This window comes from Ovis aries, chromosome 17 (genome assembly GCF_016772045.2).
Source record: "Ovis aries strain OAR_USU_Benz2616 breed Rambouillet chromosome 17, ARS-UI_Ramb_v3.0, whole genome shotgun sequence".
NCBI classification, from domain to species: Eukaryota; Metazoa; Chordata; class Mammalia; order Artiodactyla; family Bovidae; genus Ovis; species Ovis aries.
The window spans coordinates 55,486,546-55,505,724 of record NC_056070.1 but is presented as its reverse complement, the minus strand read 5'-3'; the positions used below and the strand labels follow the sequence as shown (position 1 = coordinate 55,505,724).

At 42.5% G+C, this 19,179-nt stretch overlaps 1 long non-coding RNA gene across 8 annotated transcripts in view; it reads left to right on the top strand.

The window, feature by feature from the left end:
- The first annotated feature begins 6,384 nt into the window (after nt 1-6,384).
- The window catches only part of LOC105602881 (uncharacterized), a 131,661-nt gene continuing 118,866 nt past the window's right edge, over nt 6,385-19,179 (top strand). For 7 of the 8 annotated variants that reach the window (XR_003585546.3, XR_009597033.1, XR_009597028.1 and 4 more), the window contains exons 1-2: nt 6,385-9,765; nt 11,083-11,274. This is a non-coding gene — a long non-coding RNA (uncharacterized LOC105602881). The remainder of the gene's footprint in view (nt 9,766-11,082; nt 11,275-19,179) is intronic. The other variant, XR_009597032.1, reaches the window with a different exon arrangement.

Here is a 19,179-nt window from a genome sequence, read left to right as displayed (position 1 = left end):
ATAATGAAATTAGGAAATGTCTAAAAATAGTATCAGATGAGTGATGTATGTACAAAACACATCAGTAGTGAGTTTAGGGCCAAGATCATTGAAAAGAAGCAGGAAAATGTGAACACAGAAAATTGAATCACAAATCTTTCTAGATTTGGGCATTGGAAGAACCAAAAATAGCCAACTCTTGAACATAAATTTAGCAGTTGTTTTCTGATGAGTCTGAGCATTGGAGACCGCCAAATCACTCAAAGAGGGAGTGGGGAGGAGGGAACTAGTTAGTCAATGTTGGAAGCCAGTCAGCCTGAAACAGAAGGGTTTTGTTTTTGTTATCTGCTTGTTTGTTTGCATAAGTGGTGTACGGCTCTTTAAGAGCTGGCTTCCAGATGGGACTTCCTAAGAGCAAGTACCCTTGGACTCACATCACAGCTTCTCTTGTGTATAACCCATTCATATATTTTTCAGGCAACAAATCTCGTTGCCAGGTTGTAGAAGCCTACTGTTTTACATCGGGGTTTCTCAACCTTGGCACTATTGGCATTTAGGGACAGATAATTCTTGTTGTGGGAGGCTGTGCTATCCATTGTAGAGTATTTAGCAGCATCTTTGACCTCTATCACTTAGATGCCCGTAGCAACTCCCATTCCCAGTTGTGAAAACCCAAAATGTCTCCAGATATTGCCCAATGTCCTCAGGGGGCAAAAATCAGCATTAGTTGAGAACTGCTGATTTAGAGAATAAAGGCTTATTCAGCCCAACCATGTACCATACAGATGAGGAAACCAAAGCTCAAACACACTGAATGCCTTGCTCAACTGTATACAGTTGGTTAATGGCGGATCTAATCCAAGAACCCCAGGTCGTCACTCTCAATAACTCCACTATCTGCCAACTTTAGTCTTTTGCATACAACCATCATGGTTTTGCTATATCCAATACCACTTATATTATTATTTTTTAGTTGATCCCTTTTTTAACTTAGTAAGTTTTATTTTAAAAGGAAACAGGCATCTAAAGAAAAAGAAGTCAGACATAAAAGCTTTAAAATATCATGGTGTTAAGATGAAGAAATCTGTGCTCAGTTATTTTGTGTATTTATTGATTTCTCAAGCATCCACACTGTGACTACCATGTGCCAGGCATCATTTTAACTACCATACATACATGAAATATTTTTTCAATTTTATTTCATTTTATTTTTATTTTGGCTGTGCTGGGTCTTCGTTGTGGCACAGGGGCTTCTCTTACTGTGTGTCACAGGCTCTAGAGCCCAGCAGGTATGGTGCTCAGGCTTAGCAGGATTTTAGTTCCCCAACTCAGGATTGAATCTGAGTCTCCTGCATTGGGAAGTGGATTCTTAACCACTGGACTACCAGAGAAGTCCTAAGAAATTTTTTATCTTAATAACAACTGAAGGGGAAAAGGGAGTGAAGGGTGGGGTTGAGGTTCAGGAGAGGACCCTGGAAGGGTGAAGGGAAAGGCGTGAGGGGGCTGCCAAGGTAAGAACCTAGAGATGGGAGGGGCTGGGAAAGAGGTCCCAGCAGGATGAGCTGGGGCCCTAGTGACAGGTAGCAGAGAAAGCTCACTCCTACATCAGACAGTGCAAGGTATGCACTAAAGACTGATTCCACTGAGCATGAACCACAGAAGTTAATGTTTTTCCCTTAAAAACCAAGTTGAGGATCACTGGAAGTATACACATCACATTTCACAAAAATGTTGACTCAGTTCATCTCTAAAAAACATAAAATGTTTTTGGGTAACATTTTAGGAAATTTTGAGACTTATATTCCTATGGCTAGTTCGTAACTAAAATATAAAATTAAAAGCACACACACTTATAATTGCTGGATGAAAATACCAAATGTGGAACTGCTTTATCACATGTTTTGCCAGCTCCTCATGTTTCTTCAACACGACTTTTCAAAAACAAATTTTCTGGAAAATATTTACACTTACCAGTTTTCACAGACCAAGATGCTAATAAAAATAAACAACTTGAGGAAATTCAATGAGTGTTATCATGTTTGGAACTATCAGGATTTCTAAGAAAATTTCATGCTTTACCCTTGAAGATGTGACAGCACTTATGCGGAAATCTATCCATGCTAAGATGGGTCATACCTAAGGTCACCAAAATATCAAGGTACCCAAAGCAATATTGATGCAAGTGTATTTTAAAGGAATAAAAATGATAAAGAAATATGATGCTTAGTAACTAAAAGCAAGCACTTTAGAGTTAGGTAGGATTATAATATCATGTCATAGTACTTACTATTTCATATACGAGCATCGTAAGGTTACTATGGGGATTAAATGAGATGTTATACAAAGGATTTAAGGAATGAAATGATACACATTTTAGCCACTATTATTCTGGCATGAATCAGAATAAACTAAGAGATTTCTTAGAAGTCTGTGGGTTTTCATATCTTTGCTTTGTGTTTTGAATCTTGGCACTGATTTCCATAGCAAACCTAGCATATATGCATGTGTTAGGTTGCTTCAGTGTCTGACTGTTTATGACCCTACAGACTGTAGCCAGCCAGGCTCCTCTGTCCATGGGACTCTCCAGGCAAGAACACTAGAGTGGGTTGCCATGCCCTCCTCCAGGGGATCTTCCCAACCCAGGGATCAAACTCCACCTCTCTTATGTCTCCTGCATTGGCTGGTGGGTTCTTTACCATTAGTGCCACCTTGGAAGCCCAACAAGCCTAGACAGCATGTTAAAAAACAGAGACATCACTTTGCCGACACAGGTCTGTATAGTCAAGGCTATGGTTTTTCCAGTAGTCATGTATGGATATGAGAGCTGGACCATTAAAAAGACTGAATGATGAACAATTGATACTTTTAAATTGGGAGAAGACTCTTGAGAGTCCCTTGGACAGCAAGGAGATCAAACCAGTCAATCCTAAAGGCAATCAACCCTGAATATTCATTGGAAAGATTGATGGTGAAACTGAAACTCCAATACTTTGGCTACCTGATGTGAAGAGCCAACTCACTGGGAAAGACCCTGATGCTGGGAAAGATTGAGGGCAGGAAGAGAAGGGGCCAAAAGAGGATAAGATGGTTAGATAGCATCACTGACTCAATGGACAAGAATTTGAGCAAACTCCAGGAGACAGTGAAGGACAAGGAAGCCTGGCATGCTACAGTCTCTGAGGTCTCAAAGAGTTGGACACAGCGTAGTGACTGAACAACAACAACAGCTAAGTGCCATGTGGGAAGGTACTTTTTCATTCTTCTTAGTTTAAGGTTAACTTGTCTTGAATGGTTCTAAGTCAGCAATTCTCAGCATGGTTCATCAACTCCTGAGGTTCTAAAGACCTTTTCAGAGGGTCGGCAAAGTAAGCACTATTTTCATAATAATTGCATTGATAGTAATTCTAACAGTATTAACAACAGTAAAGCTAATTTCATAATCTCATAGTTTATTTCATAATTTCATGTTAGTAAACATAATACTAACTGTATAATACTATTTTTATTTTTCACTATGTTGGTCTTGGTGGTGTGAAAAGGATAGTGTGGATAACATTACTGATACCTTAGCATGATTCATGGCAGTGGTACCAAAGTGTACTCATAGACATGTTATTCTTCACTACTATTTGTTCACAAGAAGAAGAAAGAAGCTAGTTTTCATTTGAGAACGTGCCTGATGAAACATTACTTTTATTAAATCCCATTCCTTGAGTAAATATCTTTTTAATACTCCATGTTATGAAACTGAAGTACCCATAACGTACTTCTGTTGTATACCTAAGTACGTTGTTGTTTTGAGATAAAACCTTTGTACTACTGTTTGACTTAGGGGTTGAACTAATCATGTATTTTGGGGAACATCATTTTTCCTAAAATTAATGACAGATAGACTATGGTATTCAGATTTGGGTATTTGGTAGATATTTTCTCAAAAATGAATGTAGCAAGACTGTCACTTAAAGAAAAACAATAGAAACTATGGTTACCAATGATAAAGTTGGAGCTTTCCAGGGAAAATAAGAATTTTGGAAAACTCATATCAACCCCAGTGAGCTTGATAGCTTGCCAATACTTAAAGACTTTTCTGATGAGATCAGTGGTGATATTAATGAATGGAATTTTGAAATACATAAAGACATATAACAGTATTTGGAAGATCTGCATCACTCAGTGAACCATTATTTCCCAAATACTGATACATACTGTTAAAGAATCAATCACACACACACACACACACACACACACACAAAGAATCAGTCACATATGGGTAAAAAAGCCATTTGCGGAAGAAAGATGAGTGGATTTCCTTCAGGTTTTAGATTGCACATTGCAACTAACATCTCTTGTTGAATTTCAGTATATTATCAAAGAAAAATACCCTTGACAATCATAAAAGGCTAAGAGAAATTCTTCATTTTCCCAACTAAATCCTTGGGGTTTTCTTCACATATTTCAACCAAAACAAAACATCACTACATTGAATGGAGAGGCAGATATAAAAATCCATTTTCTGCTGTTAAGCTAAACGTTAAAGAGATTTGCAAAATAAAAAAGAATGCCATTCCTTTTGTTCTTTTTTTTTTTTGGCTTGGGAATATTTAGTAATTTTTCGTTAAATACATTATATTAAACACATAATGGGTTTATTATAAGTATTTTAAAAACATTTAATTTTTAATACAGTGAATGTTGATATCTAAACCTATATAAACTGAAGGTTTTTAAGAACTTTATTTATTAAGAGTGTAAAGAGGTTCTGGGACCAAAAATGTATGAACAGTTATTCTACATAGTTTTCCAAACTTGGGGTGGTCTCCTTTGACTATTCACGGGAAAATAGTACCTAGGGCCAAACCTGCAGCAGAAAATGATCGCTTCCTAGTCAGGTTAGGCAGGGGAATATTGTGAGGAAGGATCTTCAGAAATTATAATTATTATTAGCATTGTAATAGTTCATTTTCACAGTATCAGGCAACTCTAATAGAGTAGGTCCACTGAGTTTCAGGAAGGCAAGACAAAGACCTTTGGGGAAAGATAGGCTGCTGCATTAAGGAAAAATAAATAGCTGAAACCTCTTTTGATTAAGAATTCTATTTGGTCTTGTCCCTAATCTATTTTTAGGAGTAACTTCTTTCCTGATCAAAAAAGACAAAAGGGATTTGCCGTTGGGTTTCACCATGGGCCCACAATTTCTGCTCAAGGGAATATAATAAAAAGTGTTAGAACAGTGCTTTGTTGGAATGGTACCACGGTCAACTCTCAAAGCTTACTCTCAGATTGATGTGGGAAACCCTCTATTGTCTGTCTCCTTTTCAATCCGCAAGAGAACAAAGACAGCTCTGAGGCTCAGGACCTTTGGGATTCTCTCCTTCAGTCTGAGGGTAGAAAGTGATGCATATACCTGAGTATTGTTAGGCTCTGAATTTAACAAGGAGAAGAAGTTAGGAGAAATCATTTGACTCATTTCAGCTGAAATTTCCATCTTATTGTGATAAAAAGAAACAAAGTGTGATCTAACTTAAAAATGGGTTGTCCAAGAGGAAAGGAACCAATTCTAGCTTCAGATGAGACTGTTTCTGAAGATAGGAGACAGAGCATCACCAACGACGTCACAGCCGGAACTGACTGGAATCACCTAGTAGACTTTTCAGTCCTTGGTTTGGTTATTCCAGGAAGCTTTCCTGATATCACCTTGAATATTGACCCCAGCCATCTTGCTCACAATTACCATTTATCTTCCTCAAGATTTATATGTGAGGAAAGTAAAGAATAACAATATATGCAAACCCTGGAGTAAGTCTGCCTGGATCTAATCCTATCAAGCTCTCAGTTTCCTTCTCTGTAAAATGGGAAGAGTGAAAGTACTGACTTTATAAGATTGTTGTGAAGATAATGCGTATTTAGCGCTTAAAACAAGACATGGCACATAATAAGTGTCTAATAGAAGTTAATATTGGGCAGAATGTTTGCTTCGTATTTCCCACCTGTGAGCGGTTTTTTCCCATTATTTCTAAATAGAACCCCTTTCCTTAGGGGTTGCTGGTCTCCAAAGCATCTGATCCCTTGTATTCTTGCGTCATCATCAAGATGCTGGGATACTGAAGTCATCTCTTCTATTGCTCTCTAGCGCTCCCTCTCCTGACTGCTTAACTCTCACGGGGAATCAGACCCAAAATCGTGGCTGGAGAAATGTCCTCAGTTCCCTTGGAGACCACCTGAGACTGAGACCCACTGAACACACAGAAATTCCTAAGCCCAAGCAGCAGTGAGGCCAGGCCCTCAGAAGCGCCTGGAGGTGAGAACCGGGCCGGGGGCGGGGCCGTGCTCAGAGGTTCTCGCGAGGCCACACCCCGAAGTGAACGTGCTAGAGGCCGGGCCATACCGAGAGGTGGGTGTGAGGCTGGGGGCGTGGCCGCACCCGGGAAGCGCCAAGACTGTTAGGAAGGCAACAGCGGTCTCCACAGGTAGCGCGCTCAGGGGTACAGGCCGCCAGCGTCGCCTGGGCGCCGCTGAGGAGATGCATGAACCGGCAATCGCTCGCGGACGCGGTGGACAGGTGCCCGCGCGTCCTGCGCCCGCAAGGCGCGGGGAGAGGGAGTGCGGCCAGCCGGGAGAACTGGAGGAGCTGAGGCATGCAGGGAGGAGCTTGCGGGGCTGTGCGGCGCGCGACCTGGAGCCGCCGTCGCTGCTGCTGCCGCCGAGCCAAGGGACAAGGAGCTTGGCTCCATCGAGCGTCGCAGCGACAGCAGAGCGCCCCGCGAGGCGTTGCCCGGGCGGCCGCAGCAGCCCCACCTAGCAGCAACAGGGCGTTTGAAAACCTGGCGGTTCCCCCTCGCAACCTTCCTCCTGCTTCCTGTCCCCTCAGTCTCCCCTTCCTCATCCTTTGTCACCGCCTCCTCCCCAGCAAGCGCCGACCCCCTGAGCCTGGGATCGGCGGAGGGGCGCGGCCGGCCGGCTAGGTGGGGCCCCTCCACCCTGCCGCTCGGCGCGGGCCGGCCAGCCGCACCGCTGAGGGCTCCGCGTGGGCCGAGTCCGCCCGCCTCCTGCTTGGGCCTGGCGGCCGCGCTTCAACACCCGCCAAGCTGAAGAGCGCCTGCTGCGCTTGGCTGCCTGGCGCGGCTGAGGTCGCAATCTGGAGTGCTGTCGCCGCCCTCAACTTCTTTCCCGGGGGCCCCGCGGAGCTGAAACTGGCGCTAGAGGAGCAACTGGAGCTGCTGGCGGCCGGGGAGCGGGCTTCCGAACCTGGGGAGCATCCCCAGGACAAGCCCAGGGAGGGTCGGACTGCAGCCATCGTGCCCGCCCAGAATCCGGCAGGAGAATCTGGTGTTAGCGACCCGAGGGGGCACGGCATTGCTGGAGAGGAACCAAGACAAGAGTCGGCAGGATGAGCAGATGCACAAGGAACTGACAGATAAGCTGGAGGTGAGGACGTCCCTCTGGCGATGAGTGAGACCGAGTGGTGACGCCTGGGGAGGCACCTGCCCGCTGGGTGGCTTTGGAGCCACTCACTCATCCATCCCCACGCCCCCACACACATCCCGCCCCTCCCGTCTCCCCCCAACCCCCCTCCCCCGCTTCCCTCCTCGTCCTACTGTTACCAAATCTCAAGTGCACGTGCCCCAGGCACAGTGAGGCCAATCAATAATAAAAATTATAGAGTTTAAAACAGAGAGAGGTTTATTATAGGTTCATACAAGGAGAGGGTGGCTCATACCCTAAAAACCCCAAGGTTACTGAAAGCTTTCAGCAAGCCCCTTCAAAAGCAAAAGGTGAGGGGGTGGTGTGGTTAGTTGTTGCAGACTTCTTGGCGTCAGATCCTTTGTTCTTCAGGTCAGGTCATGGTCAGGTAGCGATGTTCTTGTAAATCTCTACCAGATGAATGTTATTCTCTGTGCTGACAAGAAAGAGTAAGGTCTCAAGGCACAACTTGCACCCTCCACGGTCCCAGTCCTGTCTAAGAGGAGGCAGATCTCAGGTGGCAGCTCCCTCAGGGCCAGGTTCCCACATCCTGCCCAGCTGTCATCCCTGAGGGAACCAAGTACCCAACCCAACTGTCCCTCAGTCTCCTGAGGCCACCCAAATAGGGGAGACCAGGTCTGACAGACTGTGACCCACACAGTCGGCCACTGCTAGTAGGTTGCAGAGACAGGGATGGGGGAGAGGTTCACTACTGCCTCAAGGCCTGGGCTAGTGGAGGCCCTTAGTCAGGGCTCTGGAGCAGGACATAGTCCCCGGTCTGTTCCCTGGGCCCTCCAGCTCACCTGCTGGCCTAAGGCTGGGTGAGCTTGAGGGCCTCCAGGAGAGGGCCAGAGGGCCTCTTACTTCACACTCTACCTGATGATCAGCACACCACTAACCCTTAGCTGAATCACTTACCTAATGGTCCCTCACTGACTGTTACTTGTGGGCAGGGTCCACTGTGGCACTGACCAGTAGCTGAGCAGGACATCTACCGGTTGCTCATTGACAGTTTGTGGCTTATGGGCAGGGCCCACTGAGGAACCGGACCAATGGCTGAGCAAGACCTGTTGCCTAGTAATAGGATGTGGAGTAGTGAGGCCCAGCAGTGGCTGCCTGCTAAGGGATGTGCCCATCCTGCTATGTTACACTACCTCACAGAAGACTGCCTGGAAGGGGGGTGGAATGGACCATTTGGGATCATCAGAGAAGGGCATTCATTGAGCCCATTTGACTTTTCCCACGCTGCTCACAACAAATGGGTCCATGCAGGGTTTCAGACACTGGGCCATTCTAGATATGTACTGTTCACAGCATCTAAAATAGAGCATACCAAGTGAACTCCGGGAGATGGTGATGGACTGCTACTGTGGCTAAGCAACCCACTCCAGTATTCTTGCCTGGGCAGTCTCACAGACAGAAGAGCCTGGCAGGCTATAGTCCATGAAGTCACAAGGGTTGGACATGACTTAGTGACTAAACCACCCCCACCACCATGGCTACAGCACTGCAGATGGTGACTGCAGCCATGAAATTAAAAGACGCTTACTCCTTGGAAGAAAAGTTATGACCAACCTAGATAGTATATTCAAAAGCAGAGACATTACTTTGCCGACTAAGGTCCGTCTAGTCAAGGCTATGGTTTTTCCTGTGGTCATGTATGGATGTGAGAGTTGGACTGTGAAGAAGGCTGAGCACCGAAGAATTGATGGTTTTGAATTGTGGTGTTGGAGAAGACTCTTGAGAGTCCCTTGGACTGCAAGGAGATCCAACCAGTCCATTCTGAAGGAGATCAACCCTGGGATTTCTTTGGAAGGAATGATGCTGAAGCTGAAACTCCAGTACTTTAGCCACCTCATGTGAAGAGTTGACTCACTGGAAAAGACTCTGATGCTGGGAGGGATTGGGGGCAGGAGGAGAAGGGGATGACAGAGGATGAGATGGCTGGATGGCATCACAGACTCGATGGACGTGAGTCTGAGTGATCTCCGGGTGTTGGTGATGGACAGGGAGGCCTGGCGTGCTGCGATTCATGGGGTTGCAAAGAGTCCGACACGACTGAGCGACTGAACTGAACTGAAGTGAAGTGATGTTTGCACACAGAGTAATTAAAAAGCAGTGAAGCATTTAAAATATGTTCCAGGTTTTCAGAGAAGTAGTGAATCACTAATCAGGGTGTTATCCTAAAGCTTTTCAGCTGTGTTAAGGCCTCCAGGTAGCCATGTTTTAACTTCCCACATGGAAGGAAACAACTACCTTAAGGGAGCTTCATATAACCTTCAAATACTCAAGAATTAGGAAATATGGTTCCATTGCACAAATATGGTAAGTCTGAGCTCATCATGTGACCATTGGTTAAGGATTTATTTTGGACTGCAGTATATTTATATGTATTTAAACAATAATTTTCTGTTTGTGTTCTCAGTCTCACACATGCAATTGGATGGCCAAATGTAACCTATGAGAACTATATAACTTGTTGTTTTCTGCCTATACATTTGCTGCTGCTGCTGCTAAGTCACTTCAGTTATGTCTGACTGTGCGACCCCACAGACGGCAGCCCACCATGTTCCCCCATCCCTGGGATTCTCCAGGATATTGTTACCCAATTTGGTTGCAGCTTTCTTTTTACTCTTACTTACAAGAGAATAGTACGGTCCTGAATAAGGTCTGAAATTGACCCTCGTCTGGTCCCATATTACTGCTGCTGGTTGAACAGTCAGAATGCAGATTCAAAACTTTTCTGTAGTAAGAAGTGTGTTTGTAGTCCAATGACATATCAAATCAGAGAGGAAAAAAAGAAAACCAGTGAGTGCCCTGTAGTTCAGTTAACTGCCTAGTTGTAGTTAACCAGCTAAGCCAGTTGATGAACTCCTGAGATACCACTCTGAAAAGTGGTTAGTGAAACCTATAGGTAGACTGCCAAAAAACAACTCCGTGAATTGAAATTTTTAATTTTCACTTGAAGGCAAGCAACAAGAAATAAAAGGGTGTCTTTAAAAAGATTCAAAAATTAAAAAGAGATTTGATTATGATTATATAGAAGTATTACTGCAGAGATGTATGCTTGTGATTTGAAATTCCTTCAGTGAGGGATTTGATTAAAGAGACAGCTAACCTGAAAGAAACATCCTATCAGTCAGTTTGATTGGTGATAGATTTCAGGGTAATCCTCTGTGTGCAGTTACACACATTCTGGGTTCCATTTGGAACCCATGTACATGTCTTCAACAAAAGAAAATGATTTTCAAATTCTATAATGAGAAAGGTTCTGGCATTTTGTTTGTGAAACCAACCTTCCCTTCTTTGGAAGAAGGGAATATTTTTGCAGTTGTGAAATGGGCAAGTTTTCCTAGAAGGCAAAGTGTTTTGTTTTGACTGACAAGGGAAAAGAAAAGAGGAAAAAAAAGACTTTGGAATTTTTAGACCCTGATGCTGGGAAAGATTGAAGGCAGGAGGAGAAGGGGACAACAGAGGATGAGATGGTTGGATGGCATCACGAATTCAATGGACATGAGTTTGAGTAAACTCGGGAGCTGGTGATGGACAGGGAGGCCTGGCATGCTGCAGTCCATGGGGTTGCAAAGAGTCACACATGACTGAGCAACTGAACTGAACTGAAATTAAATCCTTTTCACCCAGCAATTAGAACAAGAGAAATGTGAAGATTTGAAAACCAAGAAGGGGAGGGCGTGTGTCTGAGCCGGAGAGTGGTGTGAAACAGCTTCAGTTTGAGTTGGAGAGTCAGCAAGCAAGGAAGCAGATTGAGAAGAAACATGGACTGTCCAGGAATTATCAGAACAGAACCAAAGGTTATTGGATCAACTCAGCAGGGTGAGTCACAAGTTAAGAATTTGTGGAATAAAATAATTAAAGTTGAAACAGAGCTTTTGTGTAATGTCAATTGTGTATATGGTAAGAGTAGTTCAGATTTTTGTTGCCTTTGTACGGATATCAACAAATGAAGTGTTTTTCACTTATAAGAATTCCAGTTTTCAGGTGTCAGGAGCAAAGACCCTTGCCTGTCATTAGCCAGCTGTGAGATTTTGGCAATCACTTAACTTGGGAGTTTTCTCACCGTAAAAATGAAAGCATTTGCTTAATGATTTCTGGTGTTTCTTATAGCATTTGTTGTTGCGCTTGTTCTTCAGTTGCTAAGTCGTGTTGCACTCTTTGCAACCCCAGGCTTCCCTGTCCTTCGCTATCTCCTGGAGTTTACTCAGACTCATGTCCATTGAGTCAGTAATGCCATCCAACCATCTCATCCTCTGTTAGCCCCTTCTCCTCCTGCCCTCAATCTTTCCCAGCATCAGGATCTTTCCCAGTGAGTCGGCTCTTCACATCAGGTAGCCCAAGTATTTGAGTTTCAGTTTCACCGTCAATCTTTCCAATGAATATTCAGGGTTGATTTCCTTTAGGATTGACTGGTTTGATCTCCTTGCAGTCCAAGGGGCTTTCAAGAGTCTTCTCCAGCACTACTATTCAAAAGCATCAGTCCTTCAGTGCTCAGCCTTCTTTATGGTTCAATTCTCGCATCCTTACATGCTGCTGCTGCTGCTAAGTCGCTTCAGTTGTGTCCAACTCTGTGCGACCCCAGTGACAGCAGCCCACCAGGCTCCCCCGTCCCTGGGATTCTCCAGGCAAGAACACTGGACTGGGTTGCCATTTCCTTCTCCAGTGCATGAAAGTGAAAAATGAAAGTGAAGTCGCTCAGTCGTGTCTGACTCCTAGCGACCCCACAGACTGCAGCCTACCAGGCTCCTCCGTCCTGGAAAAACCATAGCTTTGACTATACGGACCTTTGTTGGCAAAGTTATGTCTCTGCTATTTAACATGCTGTCTAGGTTTGTCATGGCTTTTCTTGCAAGAAGCAAGTGTCTTTTAATTTCATGGCTGCAGTCCCTGTCCGCAGTGATTTTGGAGCCTAAGATCTTAATAAAGTCACTGTTTCCACTTTTTTCCCATCTATTTGCCAAAAAGTGATGGGCAGATGCCATGATATTCGTTTTTTTTTTCTTTTTAAAAAATTTATTTATTTTTAAATTGAAGGATAATTGCTTTACAGAGTTTTGTTGTTTTCTATCAAACCTCAGCATGGATCAGCCATAGATCTTAGTTTCTTGAATGTTGAGTTTAAGCCAGCTTTTTCACTCTCTTCTATCACACTCATCAAGAAGTTCTTTAGTTCCTCTTGACTTTCTGCCATTAGAGTGGTGTCATCTGCCTATCTCTAAAAGTACATGATTCATTTACCTAGAGAAAATCTTTCATTGATAAAATTCTGTTAATGCTTTTAGCGTAAATGTTAAACAGTGCCATCTTTAAAAGGAAAAGCTTGGGGGGAAATTTCTAGAGCAAATGGTTTTCATTGATGTTACATTTGTGACTATATCAATACATTTTTTCATATTATTTAAATATGAAAGGAGGTATGTATATCTATATTTAAAATTTGTTCTCTTTATTGCCACATTCAGTAAAAGTTCTTTTTTGTAGCTTTTTAAGGTGGTGTCATGGAAGTATTAATTAACCAAAGTCAAGACTGTAAAATCATTGCAGAGAAGGAGTTTGAAGTTTGAGTAGGTGGAAGTCTAGTTTAAATACAGAACATACCTTTTACACATGCAGAAACATTATTCATGCCCTGGTCTCTAAATCTACTTACTTTTGAAAAATAAGAGCTGGATTTATTATTGTACCTCAGCCCTTCTTATGTGTTGAAAATGAGTTCAGTTACCAGAGGAGAAAAGAACTTCTACTCTGATTTCATACCTAAGCACAAATGATCTCAGGAGAGCACTGCTCTTGTCTGCATGGTTAGTGTTTGGTGCTTAGGTCCCTGGGAAGAGCAGCATGTGAAGCATGTGAAGTTATTTCACTATTTTGTGTCATAGTTGCTTCCTATAGGAACCCTGAGACAGGTCAGAACCGTCGTGCCTTACCAGGAAGTGCGAAGTAAATGCTCCCACTAGAGAAAAGAAGAAGGAGGAGAGGTATAGAAGGAGAGAGTAGAACCAGGGGGCTGGGGGAGATGAGGGGCAGTGGAGAGACAGGAGAGAGATGGGAAAAACTTGAAAAATAGCTAGTTGCAGGAGGTATTGAATGTATGTGAAGGTGAGAATTCAGTTGGTAGGTGGAGCTAAAACTACATATCTCACCTAGTGGTTTCTTTCTTGTCTGGGGAATCAAATCACCGTTTGATTGGCTGAAAAGGAGAAGCTGGACAGTTCTTCAAGAAGTCATTACAGGGCCAGCTCAGCAGCCTTTCTGACTCAACTCTAAAACCTTTTTTCAGCAGTTGGGAAGGATATCTTTATCCTTGTAAGACTTAATAGATTTTTAAGTCTTTGTTCACCATTCATGAAAGATTAACCAGATAGGCCTGGCTAGATTGACTTATTTGCTCAAAAACACTTATTTAGTACTGTATTTTTATTATTACAACAGTCTCTTTGTCTTTTTAAAAAGCTTTTTAAGACAGGCTCCTCTGACCATGGGATTCTCTAGGCAAAAATACTGGAGGCAGATTCTTTACCACTGAGTCACCAGGGAAGCCCAGTTCTCCCCCATTTAATACCTATTCTAATAAGTGTTTCTTATGGAGACTTATGAAAGGAATACAACCAACCAGAACAATTTAGGAGGAAATTATTTCTTGGGAGCTAAGTTTCTGTTACAAAATGATATGGGCAGAAGCTGACTCAAACTCTGCTTTCTGATCTGGTGAAATATAGGTGGCCTAGAGAGATAGAATCGGAGAAGGCAATGGCACCCCACTCCAGTACTCTTGCCTGGAAAATCCCACGGACGGAGGAGCCTGGTAGGCTGTAAACAGTCGAACACAACTGAGTGACTTCACTTACACTTTTCAGTTTCATGCATTGGAGAAGGAAATGGCAACCCACTCTGGTGTTCTTGCCTGGAGAATCCCAGGGACAGGGGAGCCTGGTGGGCTGCCGTCTATGGGGTCACACAGAGTCGGACACGACTGAAGCGACTTAGCAGCAGCAACAGCAGAGAGATGGAGTAAGAAAACAAATACCAGTGTGACATAGCAAGAGCACTCTCATCTCTACCACTCTGGAATGGAAGTAGTGGTATTTCTTCTTTGACACATCAGGAAACTGAGCACCAGAAGTTTAGTGACATTGCCCAAGGCTTTGCACAGGTTACACGTTAACCACTGATTTCAAGAGTGGTTTTTGTATATTTTCAAGAATGGGTGGTCAGTCAGCAACAAGAACCTCACATTTATTTCCATCTTATTGGCTTATTTTTTAGTTGCTTTTGCTGAATGTTATTGTTTTGGATACTCTTTAACTTCCAAGTCACTGAGTAAAGTGAATCTAGAAGTTTGGAGTCCACTTTCAGCAGTTTGTTATATCAGGGGTGTGCTGGGAAGACAAAGAAGGATTTGTTGAGAGGCTCACTTCAGCTGGAAAAGAAAAGTAGGTTTTGCATATAGGAGTGCCCTTCTGTGAAGACAGCATTTCCAGCTTTTTCCAGATTAGTACTGTTGCTCCTTAGTAGGTTAAATTATTATTTGAACCTGCTCTTAATTATTTAGGGGCTTCCCTGGTAGCTCAGATGATAAAGCGTCTGCCTGCAATGCTGAAGACCTGGTTTCAATCCCTGGGTCGGGGAGATCCCCTGGAGAAAGAAATGGTAACCCACTCTAGTACTCTTGACTGGAAAATCGCATGGATGGAGGAGCCTGGTAGGCTACAGTCCATGGGGTTGCAAAGAGTTGGACATGACTGAGCGACTTCACTTTCTTTCTTTAATTATTTGCCCAGAGAGAGCCATGCCTGATTCAGGAGTCCTCAAGTTGGTTCCGTTAGTATCATGGTCTGATCATCTTTTTCAAAAGAGGTGAGCTTGAGATTCTAACATATTAGGTCTAAATTTGGGGGGGTTGCAAGGTCCAAAATTCAGATGAGTCACTGCGGGAGTAGATCTTATTAATGCTGCTAGATTTGACTTAATACAATGGCAGTGGGCTTTTTTTTTCTTTTTTTACATTGATATCTGAATTCCATTGGTCCTTGTAGGCAGCTTAGTATATTGCATTGGAGTAATGAAAACAGAATTAAATGAGTTGCCCCTGCCTGGTATGGGGTGAGGCCTCTAATTTCTGTACCTGCCACATGGATTGCAGGTGATAGGTTGGGGTTTACTGGCATAGAAAAAAATATTGACTGCAAAGTATACACTCTTTTGTTATTTTGCTGCCTGACCCATAGTTCTGGTCACTGAATATTGTTGCCTTGAAAAATAAAGTATCTGTAATCAGTGAGTAAACATAATCAGCAGAAAAGCTGGTAATATTTGTTTTGACTCTGATAGCATCTTCTCCACTGCTCTTCACTGGTGTCCAGGACAATTATACAATACTATCATGCATTTTTAGTACTGAAAAATAATTTCTAGTCTAGCTGGACCAGACCAGAAAATGTTGGTAAAATGTTTTTCAGAGGTTCTGCAAATTTGATTGTGTTTTTAAATATTTGTTGCACTTTGAAGAGCCATTACCAAAAAACATCCTATGTTCTCTTGAGATGAATTGGTTACACTTTCACCAGTTTAAACAGGTGAAAGACCATTGGTGCCTCAGGTTATGCTGCCAGTTTATCTTGCCTTTGTGCCCTCTCTGTTAACTAAATAGTATGATGCTGTTGTAACCTGAGCTGTGTAAAATCTGGTGGCATTTGTAATTTCTTCACTGGGTGAATTTAAAAATTTGTGTTCAGTATTTTAAAATCAGAGCTAAGCTAAACCCACAAATACAAATACATACTGAATGAAGTTACCACTATCATCCTTGTCCTCCAATTTCAAATTATTTTTAGAAGGCCTAAGATTGAGGGTGGGAGGAGAAGTGGACGACAGAGGATGAGATGGTTGGATGCCATCACCAACTCAGTGGACATGAGTTTGGGTAAACTCCGGGAGTTCGTGATGGACAGAGAGTCTTGACGTGTTGCATTTCATGGAGTCACAAAGAGTCGGACACGACTGAGCGACTGAACTGAATTGAACTGAATTATTTTTAATGAGTTTATAAATCTTATATAGTTAAACTTATAAAATATTTAATATTAACAAAAGATAACCATTATCTATATGTTTATTGAGACTTCTTATAAGATTACACATGTAAAAAGTATATGAATTGGGAAAAAACCTCATCAGACATAAATTGGAAAGCCATTAGTTTAGATCAGTAGTTCTCAAACTATAGTCTGAAGAGCCATAGGTCTCCAAGAGGTGCCTCAGAATAGTTATAAAGTAGTACAATTCAGTTATTTTTAGCAAATTTATAGAATTGTGCCACCATCACTATAAACCACTTTTAGAAAATGTCGATACTCCTGCTCTCCCTGCAAAGATTCCCTTGTGACCTTTTGCAGTCAGTTTTTAGTCCCCACCCTCAGCCCCAGACAAACATTGATCTGCTTTTTATCTGTATTAATGTCTTTCTTGGATATTTTGTATAAGTAGAATTGGACAACAGATAGTTTTTTTGTGTGTCTGACTCCTTTAGCATAATGTTTGTGACGTTCACCTACATTGTAGCATATATCAATAGTTCCTTTTTATTGCTGAATGTATCCTGTTGTGTGGATGCAGTGCATTTTGTTTATCATTTAACCAGTTGATGGACATTTGGATTGTCTAGTTTTCGACTATTATGAATTGTGCTGCTATGAACATGAACTTGATTCATGTACAAGTCTTTGTGTGGACAAGTGTAACTTTTAAAGAAACTGCCAAACTGCTTTTCAAAGGACCATGCATCATTTTGCATTTCCACAAGCAATGCCTGAGAGTTCCAGTTTCAACAAAAAGGACCGTTTTTAATATTAAAAAAATATGGTGTATCCTCACATGATAATAGATGTCATTTTAGTATCTGCTGGATGATAAAAAAGAACAAAAATGACAGGGAATTAGTAATATTCCTAGAAGGATTTATATTCTGTAATCACAACAGCATTTAACGACTTGATGCAATTAGTCTATAGGCTGTACTTTGTGTGCACTCTCATAGCAATTCAGTGGCCCACAAGGACCATGGTTGGAAGCTACTGGTCCAGGTGATATGTTTATGAATAAATATAAGCCATCTTTTAATCATCTTCTATAAAATAGAGACCTACTTCATAAAGTTGTTTAGAAACCAAAGCATTTGGCCCATCCTAGGTGCTCAATTGGAGAAGGCAATGGCACCCCACTCCAGTACTCTTGCCTGGAAAATCCCATGGACGTAGGAGCCTGGTGGGCTGCAGTTCTTGGGGTTGTGAAGAGTCTGACATGACTGAGCGACTTCCCTTTCACTTCTCACTTTCATGCATTGGAGAAGGAAATGGCAACCCAGTCCAGTGTTCTTGCCTGGAGAATCCCAGGGACGGGGGAGCCTGGTGGGCTGCTGTCTATGGGATCGCACAGAGTCAAACACGACTGAAGCGACTTAGCAGCAGCAGCAGCAGGTGCTCAATTAGTGACAGCTGTTACTACTAGGAATTAGTGTGACTTTAAATAGCAGGAGACCTGGGTTTGATCCCTGGGTTGGGAAGATCCCCTGGAGAAGGGAAAGGCTACCCACACCAGTATTCTGGCCTAGAGAATTCCATGGACTGTATAGTCTATGGGGTTGCGAAGAGTCGGACACGACTGAGTGACTTTCACTTTCACTTTTGGAGCCATACAGGTGAGAATTCTAACTTTTCTGAACCTGGTTAAACTAATAGCAGTCTCTTCTTTATTCAAACTGACTTGCAATAGAGACTAATTGGATTTTTGGAAACACCCCTTTTCCATACTTCTTGCTGACTTCAAAATGTTGCTTGTATCTATCCATTTCATTTGATTTCATCTTTTTTGAATTGGAAACTCCTCTTCCCCACCCTCAAATTTATCAAAGCCCCTTAGCAAATGTTGTTACTGTATTCTACAGCTGTAATTCTCATCTCTGATGTGCACGGGAATCACTTGGGTAGTTCTTGCACTGAATACTGATTCCTGGGTCCCATCCCCAGAGATTCTCATTTAACTGCTCTGTGATTTGCATGTCAGCATCTTCTTTTTAAAAGGCAGGTGATTATAATGTATGGCCAAGGATGAGAATTATTATTCTAATATGAAACAGGATTGGTGACAGTGTTCTTGCCAACTTGAGTATCAATAGTCAGTGTTACAAGTATCTTAATTCCTTCATTGTAAAGACATTAAGCAAAATAGAGTCTCTGGGATACACTGTTAGAATGACACAAAGCCGCTGGAGGAATCTCTGAGGTAAGCCTTTCTTCCACCTAAGTGGTACAGTCAGTGGTACAGTTGTGTGTAATGAAAACAAAAACTTTAAGGCATGCTGAAGTCAGGGCATGTTTCATTCATCACCACTTCTTCTAGGAGGCACTGTGGCATAGTGAAATGGATTCAGGTTTTGGCACTAGATGAATTTGGGCTTATTTTGGATCTGTAGATTACTATGTCGATTGAGATTCAGAGTTTGCAATTGCACGTTTTTCTCATGTGGAAAAAAATAAGGATTATGAAAAACACAACAGGAATCATATTATACACCATACAGGGTTGTTAGCACTATATATAAAATCCTTAGCAAACTTTCTGGCTTAGTAAATAGCAGTTGTATTGTATATACCATCCCTCCTCATTCTAAAGACTGTCTTTGACTTGTTTGTATCTCCAGTGCCAATCACAATGCCCTAATGCTCA